The sequence below is a fragment of the Cherax quadricarinatus genome, chromosome 24, assembly GCF_038502225.1.
Source record: "Cherax quadricarinatus isolate ZL_2023a chromosome 24, ASM3850222v1, whole genome shotgun sequence".
Taxonomy (NCBI): domain Eukaryota; kingdom Metazoa; phylum Arthropoda; class Malacostraca; order Decapoda; family Parastacidae; genus Cherax; species Cherax quadricarinatus.
Genome location: NC_091315.1, coordinates 25,429,306 through 25,450,886, shown reverse-complemented (window position 1 = coordinate 25,450,886; position 21,581 = coordinate 25,429,306). Strand labels below are relative to the sequence as shown.

At 40.3% G+C, this 21,581-nt stretch overlaps 1 protein-coding gene across 8 annotated transcripts in view; it reads right to left on the bottom strand.

Annotated features, from left to right (window-relative positions):
• LOC128690860 (UNC93-like protein MFSD11) overlaps nt 1-21,581 on the bottom strand; it is a 184,683-nt gene that overhangs the window by 55,137 nt on the left and 107,965 nt on the right. Inside the window, exon 1 of one of the 8 annotated variants that reach the window (XM_070088277.1) lies at nt 9,429-9,565. The exons of 6 other annotated variants lie outside the window; for them this stretch is intronic. The gene's annotated coding sequence lies outside the window, so the exon portion shown is untranslated. Of the gene's footprint in view, nt 1-9,283; nt 9,566-21,581 lie in introns of those variants that run through there. One more of the 8 variants, XM_070088275.1, reaches the window with a different exon arrangement.

Genomic DNA, 21,581 nt, shown 5'->3' with positions numbered 1-21,581 from the left:
TTCCGCTGTAGGTTGGCGGTGGTAACCGCCAACCTACAGCGCATTACTAGTAATTAAGAGGTGAGACCTTAACCGTGAATTGAATCTTGGGAACACTATATGAGAGCAGCTGGGAGAGTAAACATACACTTGCCCTTTATTCCACCACTTAACGAGCTAACATCAACACATCATCACTCTGCCAACTAAATGATACAGACTCACATGCAACTTAAAACGTTACGATAGCTTTTTACAATATAGAGGGAGAAATGTTAAAATTGTTGTTCACAATGTAGATTAGACTAAATCAGAGTATGTAGCTGCAGTGTGGCGTCCACATTTATGTTAATATACAAAATATAAAAACTTCAAAGATATGCAAATGTGTGTGTGTGTGTGTGTGTGTGTGTATTACCTATATGTACTCACCTATATGTACTCTGGCCCTGGTTTTGAACTTGCCGCCTGTCATATTCACTCCCTCCTAGCCTCGTAAGATCTATCGTACCTATTCTTAAAATTATGTTTGAAGCCTGCCTCCGCCAGTTCTTTGTCGATGTCATTCTGCTTCCCGATCACTCTGAGATGGAAGAAATATTTTTTGTGCCCCGTAGTACCTGTGTCCAGCCCTTCAAACAGCCTATCCCTGTCTATCCTGTCACATTTCAACAGCACGTCAATCCCAAACACCATTTATCTCCACTCTGATAAAAAGGTTCGTATATGCCTGTTGTATGCTCAAGCTGTTCTCAAAACCTTCAAACCAAAACCTCCTCCCTCACATCAACTGGGCAAATTACCTTGCTCTACCCGTCTCGTAACAGCCATCTTCTGCTCCCTGAATTATTATTTTCATACCACCACACTGTCTTTTAATTTCTTCATCTCCACCGCCACCAGCCTCCTCGATGCAACACTTGAACAAAATGCCTCACACCATTATAAGTAATGGAACCACTATATAATGGTACAATCCTCTTGTACATACACTGATAAACTTCGTTCTTTGTACAAACTCCTCAACACCCCATTTACATTCACTCACTCGTCTCTTCTATGATTTATCCTGTTATTCACAGACCCACTTGCTGACATATCCACTCTTAACTAACTAAAAGCATTCATTTTCAGACACGCGGGCAAACATTTAGATATATTAGAAAACGTTTCGGTCCTGGGACCTTGAATCAACACTTCTAGAAACGATCAAGGTTCCAGGACCGAAACGTTTTCTAATAAATGTCCTAGTGTTCGCTCACGTTTCTTTTTAAAACCATTCTGTCGGTATCAATTTCCAAGGTTTATATCACATTAACTTTCTCCATAATCCTTCCATCCAACCTTCATTGTCTGATTTTTTCCTTACCCTCATCACCCTGTTCTTTCTACGCTCACTTTTATCTTCTTTCTTTTACACACCTTCCCATATTCCACCTTTAACTTATTAAGCCTCTCTTCTGAATTTCTTGAAATAGCAGTGTTAACAGCGAAAAGCAACTGTGAAAAGTCCCACTTCATACTAGTTCCATTATATTTTAAGCCCATGTTGATACTGTGCTTTAGTATTATATGTGATATTATCATATTCTGGTACTGTGTATTAGTTTAAAACTGAGGCCTTCATAATACTTGCTTCCATAATGAAGAATTAGGACGTTTAATCAGAGGTGAATATAATTTTAAGTTACAACACTGTTATTTTATAATAAAGATCCTTGAAAATTTTGAATAATGATTTTTTATATGTACAGGTCATCCAGCGCTGCTCTGAGCTACGGAGTACAGTCACCGGTGTCATAGTGCAGGTGTATCGACCTGACGTCAGTGAAAGGATTAGGAACATGAGACGTCGCTACGAATGACCTTCCTTCCTGTGCCTGGCGTGTGCTCCGCTTGTACCTGTTTCTCTAACACAGGTCCCTCCCTTCCTTCCTTCCTCTACATGTTACCTGGCATGTACCCCACATATACTTATTTCTCATATTTTGCGGTCCTTCATAGCTCTTATGTAGAAGTAATTTATGAATACGTGTTTATAAGAAAAAAGTGCCTAGAATACATTATTCACTTCATGCGTTGCCATCATTTATTCATCAGTCACATGTCTTCGTGATCAACGCATGCATACATTTTATATAATCACTATATAGAATTATATCCATTATCGATAATACACTGTGCTTATCAGTCATTATTAATATATACTAACTTGTTGTAGCAGTAACAAATGTTATACTTTTCCAGGCGAATGCTGTATGCATAACACAGGTAAGTGTTTAGGTGTTACGAGGGACAGGTGAAATAGCGGTGTAACACATATCGCAAGTGTTATCACTCACATTTCAGCAACTATCGACACATTTCACCAAATATTCTGCACTTTACAGCATAAGTTGATCACAAACTTCAGTACATAGACTACTACTACTATTACTAACTCTACTACTACTACTACTACTAATAATAATAACAATTTTATAAAGGTCTTCCTGCAGCCTTCTTCCATCTCTTTTTATATTCTCATTAGTTTAACATTATCCGCAAGCAAGAGTGTATAGTAGTTTATTCTTGTTTTCACTGTAGTAATAATATTTTAGAAATATGGACTTAACTGATTCTTAAGGGTCTCAAACTTAATCGCTTATAGTAACTCTGATTCCCTTATCCATGATACAATCTTTCCTTTTTCCAAGGACAGCCTCCACAGTTTGCTTGAATATTTCTCATTGTATGGAAAGCTGGCTTACGGTCTAAAAATATGCAGTCCACCCATCCCTCTCTGCACAACGCCTGCACAACGCAGTGAATATAAATCATAAATAAATAAGGCATAAAGGAAGCATGTCTAATTAAAAAACGAAAAACTGTGACAGAAATATAATTTTGAAGTAAAGAAGATTAAGACGAATTAGCTAGGACACAGCAGGTAGCGTGTCTGACCACTATTAGACGAAGGATGGATCAAGCCGCCACCACTAGTGCCATGAGGTGAATGACCCACAAGTAATTATAAATACGATTGAGACGTGTATGCACTTCTGTGAGCTGGTCAGTATCATGAACTGAAACTAGGAACGAAGAAAGAATGCTTGTATTACTGGCACATACTTCCCCAACACTCCCTCCTGTAACGTCTTCCCATAATGGTCTCAACCCACGCTTCTTGGCACCCATATTTCCAACGAGCGTCATCAGCTACGCTTGGCGCCTGAACTGTTGTACCCTTACTGTTGCGACGCCACACAAATTAAAAATAAATTGTGAATACAGAAAAATTAAGCACTAGTTATATTTATGATGAAGCATGTTGTCAACGACCGTATTCATCAATGATGACACTAAGCAACAAGCATCCACAATCTACCAAACATAGTGGCATATCCCACTCATAAAACCAACCTCCTTATAAATTACTCAATATGCACACACGCATGTTCAAATTACACCAAAGTGGATAGGCCACTACTACCCTTTTATAGCCCCACCTACCCCTCCTCCCTCCCCAACCTTTCCTACATTCCATCCTTACCCATCCTTCTTCCTCCCTCCCATCTTACCAAAGCTCTGGTCAGAACCTCGAACATGTTATTCATTTTTCACACATTTTGTGCACTATTACACTATGATACACTTGGCGAAGGTTTTTGCAAAGTCTGTGGATACTACACCTGAATTTTGTTTATCTTCTAAGAATCCAGGACCTTATCATAGAGGTCCAGTAGCTGCTGCGACCTGCTCTAAACCCATGTTGCTCTGGGTTGTGTAATTGATGGGTATCTAGGTGGTTGGCGATCTTGCTTCTTAGAACCCTTTCAAAGAATTTTATGATATGGGATGTTGGTGCTATCGGTCTGTAGTTTTTTGCAATTGTTTTACTGCCACCTTTGTAGAGTGGGGCTGTCTGTTGCTTTTAGCGAGTGTGGGATGACCCCTGTGTCCATGCTCCCTCTCCACAGAATGCTGAGGCACGTGATAGGGGCTTCTTGCAGTTCTTGATGAACACGGAGTTCCACGAGTCCGGGCCTGGGGCAGAGTGCATGGGCATGTCATTAAATGCCTTTTCGAAGTCTTGTGGTGTTAGGATAACATCAGAAATTTTTTGTGACCAAATTTTGGGCCTCGGTCATAAAGAATTCAATTAGATTGTCGACTCTTAGTCTGCTTAACGACTCGCTGAACATTGAGTCGTATTGGGACTTTAGTATCTCACTCATTTCTTTGCTGTCATCAGTGCAGGTTCCATCAGTGTGAGCATCAATGTAACACTGATGCTCACACTGATGTGAAGTACTCATCTACGGACATTTGTAACTATCATGTAGAACAGAGCAGCAGACCACTGTTGTTATGATGCCTCCTGCTTATATACCGTATTCAATAAATACCTTCTTAGGTTTATAATGAATTTGAATTTTCAAATATAAATGTATTTTTGTTGGTATGTGTATATGTATGTATTCATTTAAATATGTGTGTGTGTGCGTGTGTAAAACTTTTAAACGGTTTTTAAAAACGGACATTTCTTAATTTTTTTACACTTGTAATTCTGTATGTTACCTTCTTTTTGTAAACCTGAAGATGAGTAAAAAATATCGAAGCGTTGTCAGAAAATTACTTTGCCCTATCGTTGGTTCTACTGGCAATTCCCAAGTAATAGGAACCCTGGTTGTGCTGGATGGAAACCTCTGAAGCTGCCGTAGCTGATGAACCCTTGCTATAATGCTTGACGATATCCGCATTGCCCCATTAATAAGTCTCCCAGGTCAGGCTGACACATTTCAACACTTAGTATGAGCACCATCCTGTGTAACAGAATATGACAGAGAAACATAGCTAGCTTTTATATCCACTGCCATTATCATATAGAATAGGGTAGCAGCACACTGCTGATTTATCAATTTTCTAATAATGAAAAAAAACTTGCCTGACTACTGTCACCACCTCGACAAGCAGCTAACTAGCAGCAATACTGGCACCACCCAATAGTATTAACATATATGCAAACCTAACTTACCCACCACTACCATCACCACGATAACCATCTCCACTACTACAGGCACAAAGTATATACACCGAGAAGTGTATATCTCTCAATTTATATACACTGAGAGGCGTATATCTCTCAGGTTATATACATCGAGAGTTTGTTTATTCCCAATTTAAGGAATTGAAGTGTTTTTTTTTTGACGGGATGGGGGGGGGGGCACCCGCTAACGTTCCAATGAACTGCAGTCCAATGACCCACGTACACTCGACAGACCTCAAACCCAAGAGACCAAAAAACATAAGATTCCACCAAACTACAATAAATATTAGCAATCAACTGTCACAAAACAACCAACCACCACCTCAACCACAACATCCATTACCAGTCTACTACAGCAACAAGCACAAGCTGGCTATAACCACATAAAATTAGCAACTGGTTACTTACCAGCGCTACCAACCCTCCCACAGCTACAAGATGCATCACATTGAGAAGATGCAGGTATAACATACTTGCAACCTGTCCTCCAAAGGCAAACGTACGCTTGTAAATGATCCAGAAAATGCATGAAAAACATCGTTGGCGATTGAATACGCATCTGGTTTTCAGACGCTCTCCGTCTTTATCAACTTCTCTGTGTACGCTATTTTAAAGTAAATGAACCAAAATTAACTAATTTTAATTACCATAGGAAAACGAACCAATAATTGTTATGTGTGTGTCAGCGTCCTGGTAAACACTGAGAAACAATATTTCCTGATAATAAAAGGCAATTTGCAACATCTGCTGAGCCTCTTGCTCTCATAAGAATTTCAGCATGTAAAATATGATGCATCTTTCTCGCCTACGTTCCAGGGAGTAGCTACAGTTCAAGGGACTTCAGGCGTTCCCAATAATTTATACGGTTGTAATCAAGCATTTTATTTAAAAGAGCAAATTAATTTTTAAATATTTTTGTAAAAATTAGATTAAATTAATTAATATAACTTAATCTTACCTAAAATAAAATACAAAGTCGATTACGATGTTTCTCATAAGATATGACATGAGATGCTTGATTACAGAGGAGCCCTGTGTTCATTAATGAACGTAGTTTTTTGTATGTACTGTAAATAATTTGTAAGCGCACATCTCATGATAATGGTTAAGCTATTGACACTCTGCAAGCATTTATACATTAACCAAAAGACTCGGCAGGAGATGCAACATCCCCCTAACGAAAAGCAGGGGTGCTACGAGTACACTGAGAGACAACACAATAAGTGTCAGGGGCTCAAGACTGTTCAACTGCCTTCCAGCATACATAAGGGGGATTATCAATGGACCCCTGTATGTCTGCAAGAAGGCGCTGGACAGACACCTGAAGTCAGTACCTGATCAGCCGGGTTGTGGTTCATACGTCAGTTTGCATGCGGCCAGCAATAACAACCTGGTTTATCAGAACCTGATCCACCACGACGCCTAGTCTCAGACCGGGCCGCGGGGTCGTTGACCCCCGAAACCCTCTCCAGGTAAACTCCAGGTAATTCACCTCGTTACTTGATAGAACACCAAGAAACTAATTTAATACAGTTTGTTGCAAATTTAACACTGAAAAACAAGAAACTTGTCGAAAATTCCTATCCATGACAAATAAATTATTGTTCAGTAAAACAAAACATTAATTCGTTGTTTTGAAGCGTCGTGTAGCTTATAATTAAAAGTAAAATTATACTTATTTGGTATTTTTTTTTTTTTTACAATTTATTGAAATTATCGAGTAAAACTCAGCAAGTGACTAACGTTTATACATGTTTCAGCCACTGTATGAATATAAACGTAAGAAAAAATGACACATTGCCTATGTACACGTACCATTACGACACCACCACCTACGTCACACACACACACACACACACACACACACACACACACACACACACACACACACACACACACACACACACACACACACGAGACACCTGCTGTATACGTGGCTGTTCAGCGGTGGAAAAAATGGCGTATGTGACAGGAGCGAAAAACTCGCGTTTTTTTTTTTCTTTTTTTAAGGAGGGGGAATAAGAACAAACTGAAAAGCGAAAGTCAGAATACTGCAGATGAAACATCTTACAATTTACCCACAACTGGGAAAAGAAAACTAGTCCTGGGCAATTTTCCTTTGCAATTTATGGGTTGGTTGTGCATGACACTATATATCTTGACTTTTCTTATCAGCCCAAACGAGTATTAACTAACTTACCATTTGCTACTAACTACCGTGGTTCATAATTTCATCCATATCACTATCTGCTGACAGGTATCTGTCGTCAAAGTGCACTACCCGTAAATTATTATTATGATCATAACTAAGCGCTAAACCCACAAGGACCGGCACTACCTTACAAACAGTATTACTTACTTTTCTTTTTGTTTTGAATTGTTACATTAGAGCTGTCTGTGATATACTTATGACCGATTTCGAGTTTTTTCATCCTTGCAGTCTGGATTTTTTTTGATCGTCTGTTCAAGCAGGCTGTTGCTGTTGGCGGCCCGCTGGCCCACATAACCGGTAGATCTGGCACTTCGCAGAGGTAGTGGTCCAGTTTTCTCTTGAAAAAGGTCTACACTTGTTCGTGCAGTATTTCTGTCATCTACTGGTCGCAGGTTGAATAGTCTTGGACCATTGGTCCATTAATCTTGGACTGCACCCGTGTCACTGAGTCTATTTTACACTCCCTCTCATATTTCTCACTCAAGTACCTTGTTATAACAGTGTGCAGATTTTGGGTTAGGGCAGCAAGCATCGTTCATGTATATATTATCAGGAATTTCTCTCTTCGCTCCAGAGTACATTCCAAGTACTTTGATATGTTCTCAGTCGTTTAACTGCAATTCCCAAGTAATAGTAACTCCAGCTATGCTAAAACGAAGCTCCCGTAGCTGAAGAATCCTTGATGAAATGCTGGATGATATCCTCATTTCCCAACTAAAAGTCTCCCACCTCAGGCTGACAGATTCCAACACCCTTATATAAGCCCCATTCTGCGTGATAGATTGTGACGGAAACAGCCAGCTTTTCTTCCCATTGTGTAATTATCATAAAGAATAGGGTGGCAGCATACTGCTGTATCCAATCGACTATATGCGAGCAATTAACGATCCTTGTAACTTTTCCAGCTCTGATACCCCTCTTGCCTTCAACGGAGCCGTCATAAACGAACAACATTGTAAATGAGAGCACAAGTGATTTGAATAGCGTCCTCATTGACCTCATCTTTTATTCTGAAAGTTTTGGCAATTCCCTGAACAACTTGTGTTACATTTGTACTTCTGTCTGGTAAGAATGTTTTAGTTTCTGCTTTTAGCTTTAATCTCTCGGTGAAGATTATCTATCCTTTTTGTAACATGATGTTTTCAATATCTGATCTTGTAGGCTTTCTCAGCAGAACATATTTTAGGTCTTGACATTTTCTAGTGTGTAGTGATGATCTGCACATCTTAGAGTGAAAAAACTGAAATCCTTATCAAAACGACACCGTTCCTTTCGTAATATATTTTAACACTTTCTTATGTGTGGGTATTTACATCTTGTTCCATATTTACAAATTCCTTTGGCATAGTATGTACACATTTCACCACTTTAGTCTTATTTTCTGTGACAGTTGTATATATATATTTTTTTACCGTAAGGTGTTTTGAGTTTTTCTTTCTCTGAATATATTTCATCAAACTGTAATCTTCTGTTTTAGTGCTGCCGTTGCCTCTTCGCTTTCTGTTAGTGAATCATTACTTTGCAACACTATTTCCTCTACCTAGTCTTTGCTGTTCTGCACGCGTTTCTGCCCTTCCATTAGCTCTGTAATCCATGCTTCCTTTCCCCACTTGTCAAATACTGTGTGATCCTGGTAAGTGCTATTCATTACATTATACATGCCCAAAGTTCTTCACCTCTCCTACATATTCAGTAACATTTGTTGCTCACTCTCTCTGTGGGCGGCATAATAATTAATTCCATTACAGGAAACATGGTACCTGGGTTCCTTATATCTCACCAAATAGTAATTACCACTCTTCATAAATAACAACAGTAATAATAATAATAATAATAATAATAATAATAATAATAATAATAATAATAAACACTGCTGCCAGCTAGTTACCTCCCCCCGTGAAAGGTGGAATTACCCCTAGGGGTAATTTTGATAAGCTAAAGACCATTGCTATACAGACTACTTTGCCCCTGATATAAATCAACAGATCTGATGGCAATTAGTTTTTCTTGAAATGGCGGCCCTGACTGTCCAAAACACACGACGATGGAATGAGTATACTTACGTGGATAAAATATTAAGAACAAGAAAAGGAGCAATGTACCCTCCCGACAAAATGGGAGGATACTGCACCCAAGTCTGTTGACAAAGAAGTCTAAGATACAATTAATAGTGTACACTTTTGTCTGAGCAACTGCGATAAAACACACCGCTTGTGAATGTCTATTGGGTGTGAGAGCACGGCAGCGGTTGGTCCAGACACAACATGTGTTGTAGCAGAACTGACGTTTCTCCCAGAGCACATCTAATACACTAGGGCACGAACGAGCAGCAATGCGGTTTAAGCTGGAGAGCTGGCAAGACTCCTTGCCAAGATCGTACCACGTGTTGTTGCATCAATGGCTCTATGCCAGCCGTGTGACCGGCAAACTTTAAAACTTGGCCCGAGGTATATTAACAAATCCTCAATTTGGCTTGGAAACGGTTGTCAAGTTCTCCTTAAAATGTGAAACGAAAATGTATGCAAAAATATATATACATGTAATTCTCTCTCTCTCTCTCTCTCTCTCTCTCTCTCTCTATATATATATAGATATATATATATATATATATATATATATTATACGTATTTTAATTAGCTGTTAGAAAACATATTGCTTAATACACTTAGGTTAGATGGCCGATATTCTGGCTGGTAACCTAGTTTTCTCAGCGCCTGTGACGGGGTATTTTGGGATCTGTCAAAATAACAAATTTATATCTTGAGCTGGTGGCGTGATCTTCAAGAGTATATAACTTATATTCAAACGTGACTGAACTCCAGCTGTAGTGGGAAGATATATCCGTCATAATTATATCGGTTAATTATCATGTATCACTATGTTTACTTTATGTAAGTTTTTTTCTGAAGAGAATAAGCCACATTAAAGGCTCACACCTTACAAAAAAAAAGTCATGAATTGTCAAAAGATATCTTCATAGACGATTTGTCAACTAGAGATAAAAGGTGTCATATAATATAAGCCAGCAGCATGGTCTACTGAAAATATACGGAAAGAAACAAAGAGACCGGCTTAGGTTTCTATGACTTCTACCAGGTATCTAAAAACTGGGTTCCACCGCACTGTTTTCTCATTTAAAACCGTGTATGTGAGACTACAAAGTAAACTTTTAATGTTTACTGAATGTTTACTGAAAACTAAATAAAATAGTAAGATTAGCCTTCAGACGATCGATTGCTTTTCAATTCATTTTTGCGACAGTGCCGACAACACGCTGACGAATAACAAATTACTGTTACCATCAATAACAACATAAAAAAAATATTACCTATCATTAGTATGACGTATTACCAGTGCATAATAGATGATTACAACATTAATGAAAATGTCAGCATGTAAATCGTGTCATTGTAGGACCTGGTGCAGACTCAAGACGTCGCCAGATCTAGTTATCCTTGTGAATTAAAGCCAAAGCTTTCACGATTTAGTTATATATATATATATATATATATATATATATATATATATATATATATTAATATTTTGCCTCCCACCAAGTCGGTGACCTAAAGAAGATATATATGGCTTAAACAGCAACGCTCTTCGCCGAATAAGGCAAGCGAAAATTTGTGTATACAATAATTTCGCAAAAACATTATGAACCTAACGAAAAAAATACATGTATATTTCATTGTTTGTTTATTATTAAATTATTGTCAACTTATCTAAAATATGTTTAGTTGGACTAGGCTAAATTAAATTGCGCTTGTTATAATAAGGTTAGGTGCGTTTTCTAAGGTTCTTTTGGTGCAAAATTAGTAACTTTTACATTAACATAAATTAAAAAAGTATATCTCTAAACGTATAAGAGAAAATTTTAGAAAATATTTAATTTTGAATGAGGTCTTGCTAACTGACCAATTTTACGACACACACACACACACACACACACACACACACACACACACACACACACACACACACACACACACATATATATATATATATATATATATATATATGGTTTGGGATATTGGCAGTTTGGAGAGATATATTGTGTATTTTTATACGTATATACTTCTAAGCTGTTGTATTCTGGGCACCTCTGCAAAAACAGTGATTCTGTGTGAGTGAGGTGAAAGTGTTGAATGATGATGAAAGTATTTTCTTTTTGGGGATTTTCTTGCAGAGATTGGTGGATGAATTTGGTAGGGTGTGCAAAAGAAGAAAATTAAAAGTGAATACAGGAAAGAGTAAGGTTATGAGGATAACAAAAATATTAGGTGAAGAAAGATTGGATATCAGATTGGAGGGAGAGAGTATGGAGGAGGTGAATGTATTCAGATATTTGGGAGTGGACGTGTCAGCGGATGGGTCTATGAAGGATGAGGTGAATCATAGAATTGATGAGGGGAAAAGGGTGAGTGGTGCACTTAGGAGTCTGTGGAGACAAAGAACTTTGTCCTTGGAGGCAAAGAGGGGAATGTATGAGAGTATAGTTTTACCAACACTCTTATATGGGTGTGAAGCATGGGTGATGAATGTTGCAGCGAGGAGAAGGCTGGAGGCAGTGGAGATGTCATGTCTGAGAGCAATGTGTGGTGTGAATATAATGCAGAGAATTCGTAGTTTGGAAGTTAGGAGGAGGTGCGGGATTACCAAAACTGTTGTCCAGAGGGCTGAGGAAGGGTTGTTGAGGTGGTTCGGACATGTAGAGAGAATGGAGCGAAACAGAATGACTTCAAGAGTGTATCAGTCTGTAATGGAAGGAAGGCGGGGTAGGGGTCGGCCTAGGAAAGGTTGGAGGGAGGGGGTAAAGGTTTTGTGTGCGAGGGGCTTGGACTTCCAGCAGGCGTGCATGAGCGTGTTTGATAGGAGTGAATGGAGACGAATGGTTTTTAATACTTGACGTGCTGTTGGAGTGTGAGCAAAGTAACATTTATGAAGGGGTTCAGGGAAACCGGCAGGCCGGACTTGAGTCCTGGAGATGGGAAGTACAGTGCCTGCACTCTGAAGGAGGGGTGTTAATGTTGCAGTTTAAAAACTGTAGTGTAAAGCACCCTTCTGGCAAGACAGTGATGGAGTGAATGATGGTGAAAGTTTTTCTTTTTCGGGCCACCCTGCCTTGGTGGGAATCGGCCAGTGTGATAATAAAAAAAATAATGTGTGTGTGTGTGTGTACTCACCTCACCTAGTTGAGGGTGCAGGGGTCGAGTCCAAGCTCCTAGCCCCGCCTCTTCACTGGTCGCTACTAGGTCACTCTCCCTGAACCGTGAGCTTTATCATACCTCTGCTTAAAGCTATGTATGGATCCTGCCTCCACTACATCGCTTCCCAAACTATTCCACTTACTAACTACTCTGTGGCTGAAGAAATACTTCCTAATATCCCTGTGATTCATCTGTGTCCCCTTGTTACTGTGTCCAATCTCTGGAACATCCTGTCTTTGTCCACCTTGTCAATTCCTCTCAGTATTTTGTATGTCGTTATCATGTCCCCCCTATCTCTCCTGTCTTCCAGTGTCGTCAGGTTGATTTCCCTTAACCTCTCCTCGTAGGACATACCTCTTAGCTCCGGGACTAGTCTTGTTGCAAATCTTTGCACTTTCTCTAGTTTCTTTACGTGCTTGGCTAGGTGTGGGTTCCAAACTGGTGCCGCATACTCCAATATGGGCCTAATGTACACGGTGTACAGGGTCCTGAACGATTCCTTATTACGGTGTCGGAATGCTGTTCTGAGGTTTGCTAGGCGCCCATGTGCTGCAGCCGTTATTTGGTTGATGTGCGCTTCAGGAGATGTGCCTGGTGTTATACTCACCCCAAGATCTTTTTCCTTGAGTGAGGTTTGTAGTCTCTGCCCCCCCCCCGTAGACTGTACTCTGTCTGCGGTCTTCTTTGCCCTTCCCCAATCTTCATGACTTTGCACTTGGTGGGATTAAACTCCAGGAGCCAATTGCTGGACCAGGTCTGCAGCCTGTCCAGATCCCTTTGTAGTTCTGCCTGGTCTTCGATCGAGTGAATTCTTCTCATCAACTTCACGTCATCTGCAAACAGAGACACCTCAGAGTCTATTCCTTCCGTTATGTCGTTCACAAATACCAGAAACAGCACTGGTCCTAGGACTGACCCCTGTGGGACCCTGCTGTTCACAGGTGCCCACTCTTGACACCTCGCCACGTACCATTACTCGCTGCTGTCTTCCTGACAAGTATTCTCTGATCCATTGTAGTGCCTTCCCTGTTATCCCTGCTTGGTCCTCCAGTTTTTGCACTAATCTCTTGTGTGGAACTGTGTCAAACTCCTTCTTGCAGTGTGTGTGTGTGTGTGTGTGTGTGTGTGTTTGTAGAATAACACACACGCGCGAGATGATATTGATTGACCTGTATAATGATAATCATATACAACACACACACAAACTTTCTCCTAAAATGTCAATTTTTTCTTGCAATGACTGAGAGAAAAGTGTGATACGTAGTCTATATTATTATTATTAAGTCAATGGATTATTTTGTCCTTCACGCAGAAAATCAGCCAACAAAGTAAAATTATAAAAAGAAACTAGTATTAAATGTGATGAAGAGTGACACGTTTTGTCTATGTCAAGTACATACAGGACACTGTTTACTGTAACCTGAATGACCTCTAAAATTCCATGCCCTCTCGAAAGCCATTCTCTGCCAACTAACACATAATATTTATTCTCCTCTTTGCAACACACCCACTCACCAAGCACCAACCACAACGCCCCGTCAGCAGCCCCACCTCCACTATCAACCAATCACAGCTCGTAATATCTCCTCCACTCCCACCTCTCCACCAATCAAATGGTCTCAACCCATTTACCGGACCCCGTTCCTCGTAAGCCAACACAGCACGAGTGTATGACTCCCTCCCTTCCCTCCTCACGTCACCCCGAGAAAGAGAACATGAGTTGCGAAACCACTGTATATATTTAACTAGCCACTGCAAATACATCAGTCGATGACCCCGCCACTCGGCGTCTTCCAACCCCTGAAGACAAAATATATAATTAAAGATTAAATTGAAATTTCCTATCACATTCATTACTGACTTCATTTTATTGCAATCCTACCTATTGTTATATAGGTAGACAGACTCCTAGACATCAATATCTTATAAAACACTGCAGTATTTTGATACATAATACTATTCATCAATTTAACACAACAGATTGTTCCTCAATACGCTTAATCTTTTATTCAACAATCAAAGAAAATATACAATGTATCACAAAGTCAACCTACATCGATAATTTGTATGCCTCTAAAACTATATTACATTGTGAAACTCTGACCATAAATGTAATTATTCTACAAAATAAAATAGTGCACAGGATGTATAACTTACATCACATTCTTCAGCACGGTCAGTGCATATCAATCTTAACATAACAAAGAGCGTGTGGCTATCTCTTTAATCTTCGTTCACTCCCGGTTGTCCTTTCATCTTATTGCATTAACCTCATTGCAACACACTCGAAAATACTAGACAGTGTCCACCCACTGGCTTCTTGGAATGAGGCAAGAGAATATGTTAGCCTAAGCGGGTGAGAAAAAGCTAAACGTTAGCTAAGGCAACAAACCAGATTCTAACAAAAATATAATAATTAAAGCTATTTCATTAATTAAATGTATTTTCTTCGAATATGTTAACTGGTAGAAAAAATGATTTAAAATAATGCTAGCTTGTGGCCATGCAATTGATCGATTTCTGACATAGGATTTTAAGCAAATTTATCGATACATTCAGTTTAGACTGGGTTAGGTTAGATTACCGTCTATAATCAAAATTTATCCAATTATAACATATCATAACGCCAATAAATGCAATAATACATAAAGACAGAAACTGTAGAAGGGCAAACTGAAAACCTAGACCCACCGAACTGGTTAAAATAGGCAGTCAAAGAAATCATGTTTCGTTCCAGTGCCACCTTTACCTTTGATGAGTTTCGAGAGTTTTTCTTCTCCCGGAGCCCGGCCCCGTGCCAGGCTTGTCTGATACTTGCCTGATCAACTAGGCTGTTGCTCCTGGCGGCCCGCTGGCTCACACATCCATCACAACATGGCTGATCTAACACTTGCTAGAGATACTTGTCTATTTTCCTTTTGGAGACTTATACACATCATCTGGTAAGATGTTAAACAATCTAAGACCACGGATATTGATACAATGTTCTCCTATTGTGCCCACAGCGCCTCTGCTTTTTCACTGGGTTTATCTTCGACTTCCTTCCATATCTTTCACACACACACACACACACACATACTGAGCCAAACTGACACTGATTACGAGGAAGCGTTGTTCCATGACGCAAATAGGCATTTGTGACGAATATTAAATGTTCACAGAGGAATTGTGCGCTTCAGTGTTATATGACTTTTTGTTAAAATTCTTTATTATTTAACGATGAGACAATATATTAAGGTAAAGTGACTGAAGAATCGTCGTCAGTAATGACTGATCAACAGTCACTGTCCGGTCTCTTCTCCTCACTTCCAGTGTTTTAAGTTTTTTTTCAATTCAAGCAGCCAGATCTGTGACCAAGATTTCATGAACTCTTAATCATCCAGACTATTCCTGTCCACGTGCGCCATGCAGACCCACAAAACTATCACAGCTTGTTTGACCAGGCACCTACTACAGGAATATGTTTAGTTTCCTATTGAAGACTTTCTTAGGTCAAAAAAGTAAATAACTATTTCTTTCTAACACTTTAACTATACAATAAAATACTACGAAAGGCGTTGCTTTTCAATGAATGCATAAAGTTAAGGAATAGTATCCGAGTACAGTAGTGGCAACATTTGTGTGAGTGAAGCGTGGAGCCTCAACGCTGTGGCGAGGAGGCTGCAAGCAGTGATGAGTCTGACATCAATGTGGTATAAATATTATGTAGGAAACAAGGCGTGAAGAAATTAGAAGACGGTGGTGTACAGAATTTATATTTCTGTTAGAGGAACTGGGTAGTTGAGATGATTTGTTCATTTAGAAAATATGGAGCAAGACAGTTTCAACAAGAGGGTGAATAAATCAGGAGTTGATGAACAAAAGTGTGGGGACGTTCATGGAAAGGATGGAATGATGTGTGGGACGTTCTGAGGATCCAGCAGGCATGTGTGAACTTGTTTGATACAGTAGAAGCAGTTTTTTTTTTGAGCTTTAAAGTGCTGTTGGAGCGTGTTCAAGTAAATATTTGTGAAAAGAGATTCAGGGGAGTAGAGCGGTTTGCTGGAGGTGGCAACTATAGTGACTGGCCCTTGATGGATGGATGGATGGATGGGGGGATACTGCGATTGTGGTCTGGATTTAGATATCTATAAGTTTCTGGAATAACAGCCAAAGAATGCACAATGGCGAATGCGAGTTTCTTTGGGTCAACTTGTCTTATGAATTATATTAGAAAAGTTGCATGAATTCTGTATTAATAAATAGAACAAATACTGTATTTAAGAAAGCTGAAAAAAGATATTTAAAATTATAGAATAAATATCCAATACCGAGGCTCAGGTATACCAGAAACTACAGTTAGGCCACATGAAAGCAGTGACCTCAATGGTGATGAACAAAGTCACATGGAACATGATGCAAGAGTATCAGGGAATAGGATACTTAACAATGGCACCCACCCTCCCACCCACACATACACACCCACCCACACACACACACCCACACACACACATACACACACACACACACACACACACACCCACACCCACACACACACACACACACACACACACACACACACACACACACCCACACACACACGGCGGGCTTTAAAAGAGAACAACGACAATTACCAAGGCACCCCCCCCACACACACATTAGGGCAAAAATTAAAAAATAATAATAATCTATATTACTATGGAAAATTTAAAATGGATAAAAAAAACAAAATTATAAATCCTGCGATGTCTGACTGAAGAAAATAATTACTCGATACTTGAATGTATATGGAAGATGGTATGGGAGGTCATGGTACGATGAACCACTACGGTATGATGAACTACTGAGGACCATTATAGTATAATGAACCAGTACAGTATGACGGATCATTACAGTATGACGGATCATTACAGTATGACGGATCAGTACAGTATGACGGATCATTACAGTATAACGGACCATTACAGTATGACGGATCATTACAGTATGACGGATCAGTACAGTATGACGGATCATTACAGTATGACGGACCATTACAGTATGACGGATCATTACAGTATGACGGATCAGTACAGTATGACGGATCATTACAGTATGACGGACCATTACAGTATGACGGATCATTACAGTATGACGGATCAGTACAGTATGACGGATCATTACAGTATGACGGATCATTACAGTATGACGGATCATTACAGTATGACGGATCATTACAGTATGACGGATCATTACAGTATGACGGATCATTACAGTATGACGGATCATTACAGTATGACGGATCATTACAGTATGACGGACCATTACAGTATGACGGATCATTACAGTATGACGGATCATTACAGTATGACCAGAGCAGCAACAACAACCAGAGCATTAACAACAACCAGAGCATTAACAACAACCAGAGCAGCAACAACAACCAGAGCATTAACAACAACCAGAGCATTAACAACAACCAGAGCATTAACAACAACCAGAGCATTAACAACAACCAGAGCAGCAACAACCAGAGCAGCAACAACCAGAGCAGCAACAACAACCAGAGCAGCAACAACAACCAGAGCATTAACAACAACCAGAGCATTAACAACAACCAGAGCAGCAACAACCAGAGCAGCAACAACCAGAGCAGCAACAACAACCAGAGCAGCAACAACCAGAGCAGCAACAACAACCAGAGCAGCAACAACAACCAGAGCATTAACAACAACCAGAGCATTAACAACAACCAGAGCATTAACAACAACCAGAGCAGCAACAACCAGAGCAGCAACAACCAGAGCAGCAACAACAACCAGAGCAGCAACAACAACCAGAGCATTAACAACAACCAGAGCATTAACAACAACCAGAGCATTAACTACAACCAGAGCATTAACAACAACTAGAGCATTAACAACAACCAGAGCAGCAACAACAACCAGAGCATTAACAACAACCAGAGCATTAACAACCAGAGCATTAACAACAACCAGAGCAGCAACAACAACCAGAGCATTAACAACAACCAGAGCATTAACAACAACCAGAGCATTAACAACAACCAGAGCAGCAACAACCAGAGCAGCAACAACCAGAGCAGCAACAACAACCAGAGCAGCAACAACAACCAGAGCATTAACAACAACCAGAGCATTAACAACAACCAGAGCATTAACAACAACCAGAGCAGCAACAACCAGAGCAGCAACAACCAGAGCAGCAACAACAACCAGAGCAGCAACAACAACCAGAGCAGCAACAACAACCAGAGCATTAACAACAACCAGAGCATTAACAACAACCAGAGCATTAACAACAACCAGAGCAGCAACAACCAGAGCAGCAACAACCAGAGCAGCAACAACAACCAGAGCAGCAACAACAACCAGAGCAGCAGCAACAACCAGAGCATTAACAACAACCAGAGCATTAACAACAACCAGAGCATTAACAACAACCAGAGCATTAACAACAACCAGAGCATTAACAACAACCAGAGCAGCAACAACCAGAGCAGCAACAACCAGAGCATTAACAACAACCAGAGCAGCAACAACAACCAGAGCAGCAACAACAACCAGAGCATTAACAACAACCAGAGCATTAACAACAACCAGAGCAGCAACAACAACCAGAGCATTAACAACAACCAGAGCATTAACAACAACCAGAGCATTAACAACAACCAGAGCAGCAACAACCAGAGCAGCAACAACCAGAGCAGCAACAACAACCAGAGCAGCAACAACAACCAGAGCATTAACAACAACCAGAGCATTAACAACAACCAGAGCATTAACAACAACCAGAGCATTAACAACAACTAGAGCATTAACAACAACCAGAGCAGCAACAACAACCAGAGCATTAACAACAACCAGAGCATTAACAACAACCAGAGCATTAACAACAACCAGAGCAGCAACAACAACCAGAGCATTAACAACAACCAGAGCATTAACAACAACCAGAGCATTAACAACAACCAGAGCAGCAACAACCAGAGCAGCAACAACCAGAGCAGCAACAACAACCAGAGCAGCAACAACAACCAGAGCATTAACAACAACCAGAGCATTAACAACAACCAGAGCATTAACAACAACCAGAGCAGCAACAACCAGAGCAGCAACAACCAGAGCAGCAACAACAACCAGAGCAGCAACAACAACCAGAGCAGCAACAACAACCAGAGCATTAACAACAACCAGAGCATTAACAACAACCAGAGCATTAACAACAACCAGAGCAGCAACAACCAGAGCAGCAACAACCAGAGCAGCAACAACAACCAGAGCAGCAACAACAACCAGAGCAGCAGCAACAACCAGAGCATTAACAACAACCAGAGCATTAACAACAACCAGAGCATTAACAACAACCAGAGCATTAACAACAACCAGAGCATTAACAACAACCAGAGCAGCAACAACCAGAGCAGCAACAACCAGAGCATTAACAACAACCAGAGCAGCAACAACAACCAGAGCAGCAACAACAACCAGAGCATTAACAACAACCAGAGCATTAACAACAACCAGAGCATTAACAACAACCAGAGCATTAACAACAACCAGAGCATTAACAACAACCAGAGCATTAACAACAACCAGAGCAGCAACAACCAGAGCAGCAACAACCAGAGCATTAACAACAACCAGAGCAGCAACAACAACCAGAGCAGCAACAACAACCAGAGCATTAACAACAACCAGAGCATTAACAACAACCAGAGCATTAACAACAACCAGAGCAGCAGCAACAACCAGAGCAGCAACAACCAGAGCAGCAACAACAACCAGAGCATTAACAACAACCAGAGCATTAACAACAACCAGAGCATTAACAACAACCAGAGCAGCAACAACCAGAGCAGCAACAACCAGAGCAGCAACAACAACCAGAGCAGCAACAACAACCAGAGCAGCAACAACAACCAGAGCATTAACAACAACCAGAGCATTAACAACAACCAGAGCATTAACAACAACCAGAGCAGCAACAACCAGAGCAGCAACAACCAGAGCAGCAACAACAACCAGAGCAGCAACAACAACCAGAGCAGCAGCAACAACCAGAGTATTAACAACAACCAGAGCATTAACAACAACCAGAGCATTAACAACAACCAGAGCATTAACAACAACCAGAGCATTAACAACAACCAGAGCATTAACAACAACCAGAGCATTAACAACAACCAGAGCATTAACAACAACCAGAGCATTAACAACAACCAGAGCATTAACAACAACCAGAGCATTAACAACAACCAGAGCAGCAACAACAACCAGAGCATTAACAACAACCAGAGCATTAACAACAACCAGAGCAGCAACAACAACCAGAGCATTAACAACAACCAGAGCATTAACAACAACCAGAGCATTAACAACAACCAGAGCAGCAACAACAACCAGAGCATTAACAACAACCTGAGCATTAACAACAACCAGAGCATTAACAACAACCAGAGCATTAACAACAACCAGAGCATTAACAACAACCAGAGCATTAACAACAACCAGAGCAGCAACAACAACCAGAGCATTAACAACAACCAGAGCAGCAACAACAACCAGAGCAGCAACAACAACCAGAGCATTAACAACAACCAGAGCAGCAACAACAACCAGAGCATTAACAACAACCAGAGCATTAACAACAACCAGAGCATTAACAACAACCAGAGCAGCAACAACAACCAGAGCAGCAACAACAACCAGAGCAGCAACAACAACAGAGCATTAACAACAACCAGAGCATTAACAACAACCAGAGCAGCAGCAACAACCAGAGCAGCCGCAACAACTAGAGCATTAACAACAACCAGAGCATTAACAACAACCAGAGCATTAACAACAACCAGAGCATTAACAACAACCAGAGCATTAACAACAACCAGAGCATTAACAACAACCAGAGCATTAACAACAACCAGAGCAGCAACAACAACCAGAGCATTAACAACAACCAGAGCAGCAACAACAACCAGAGCAGCAACAACAAATAGAGCAGCAACAACAACCAGAGCAGCAGCAACAACCAGAGCATTAACAACAACCAGAGCAGCAACAACAACCAGAGCAGCAGCAACAACCAGAGCATTAACAACAACCAGAGCAGCAACAACAACCAGAGCAGCAAAAACAACCAGAGCATTAACAACAACCAGAGCATTAACAAC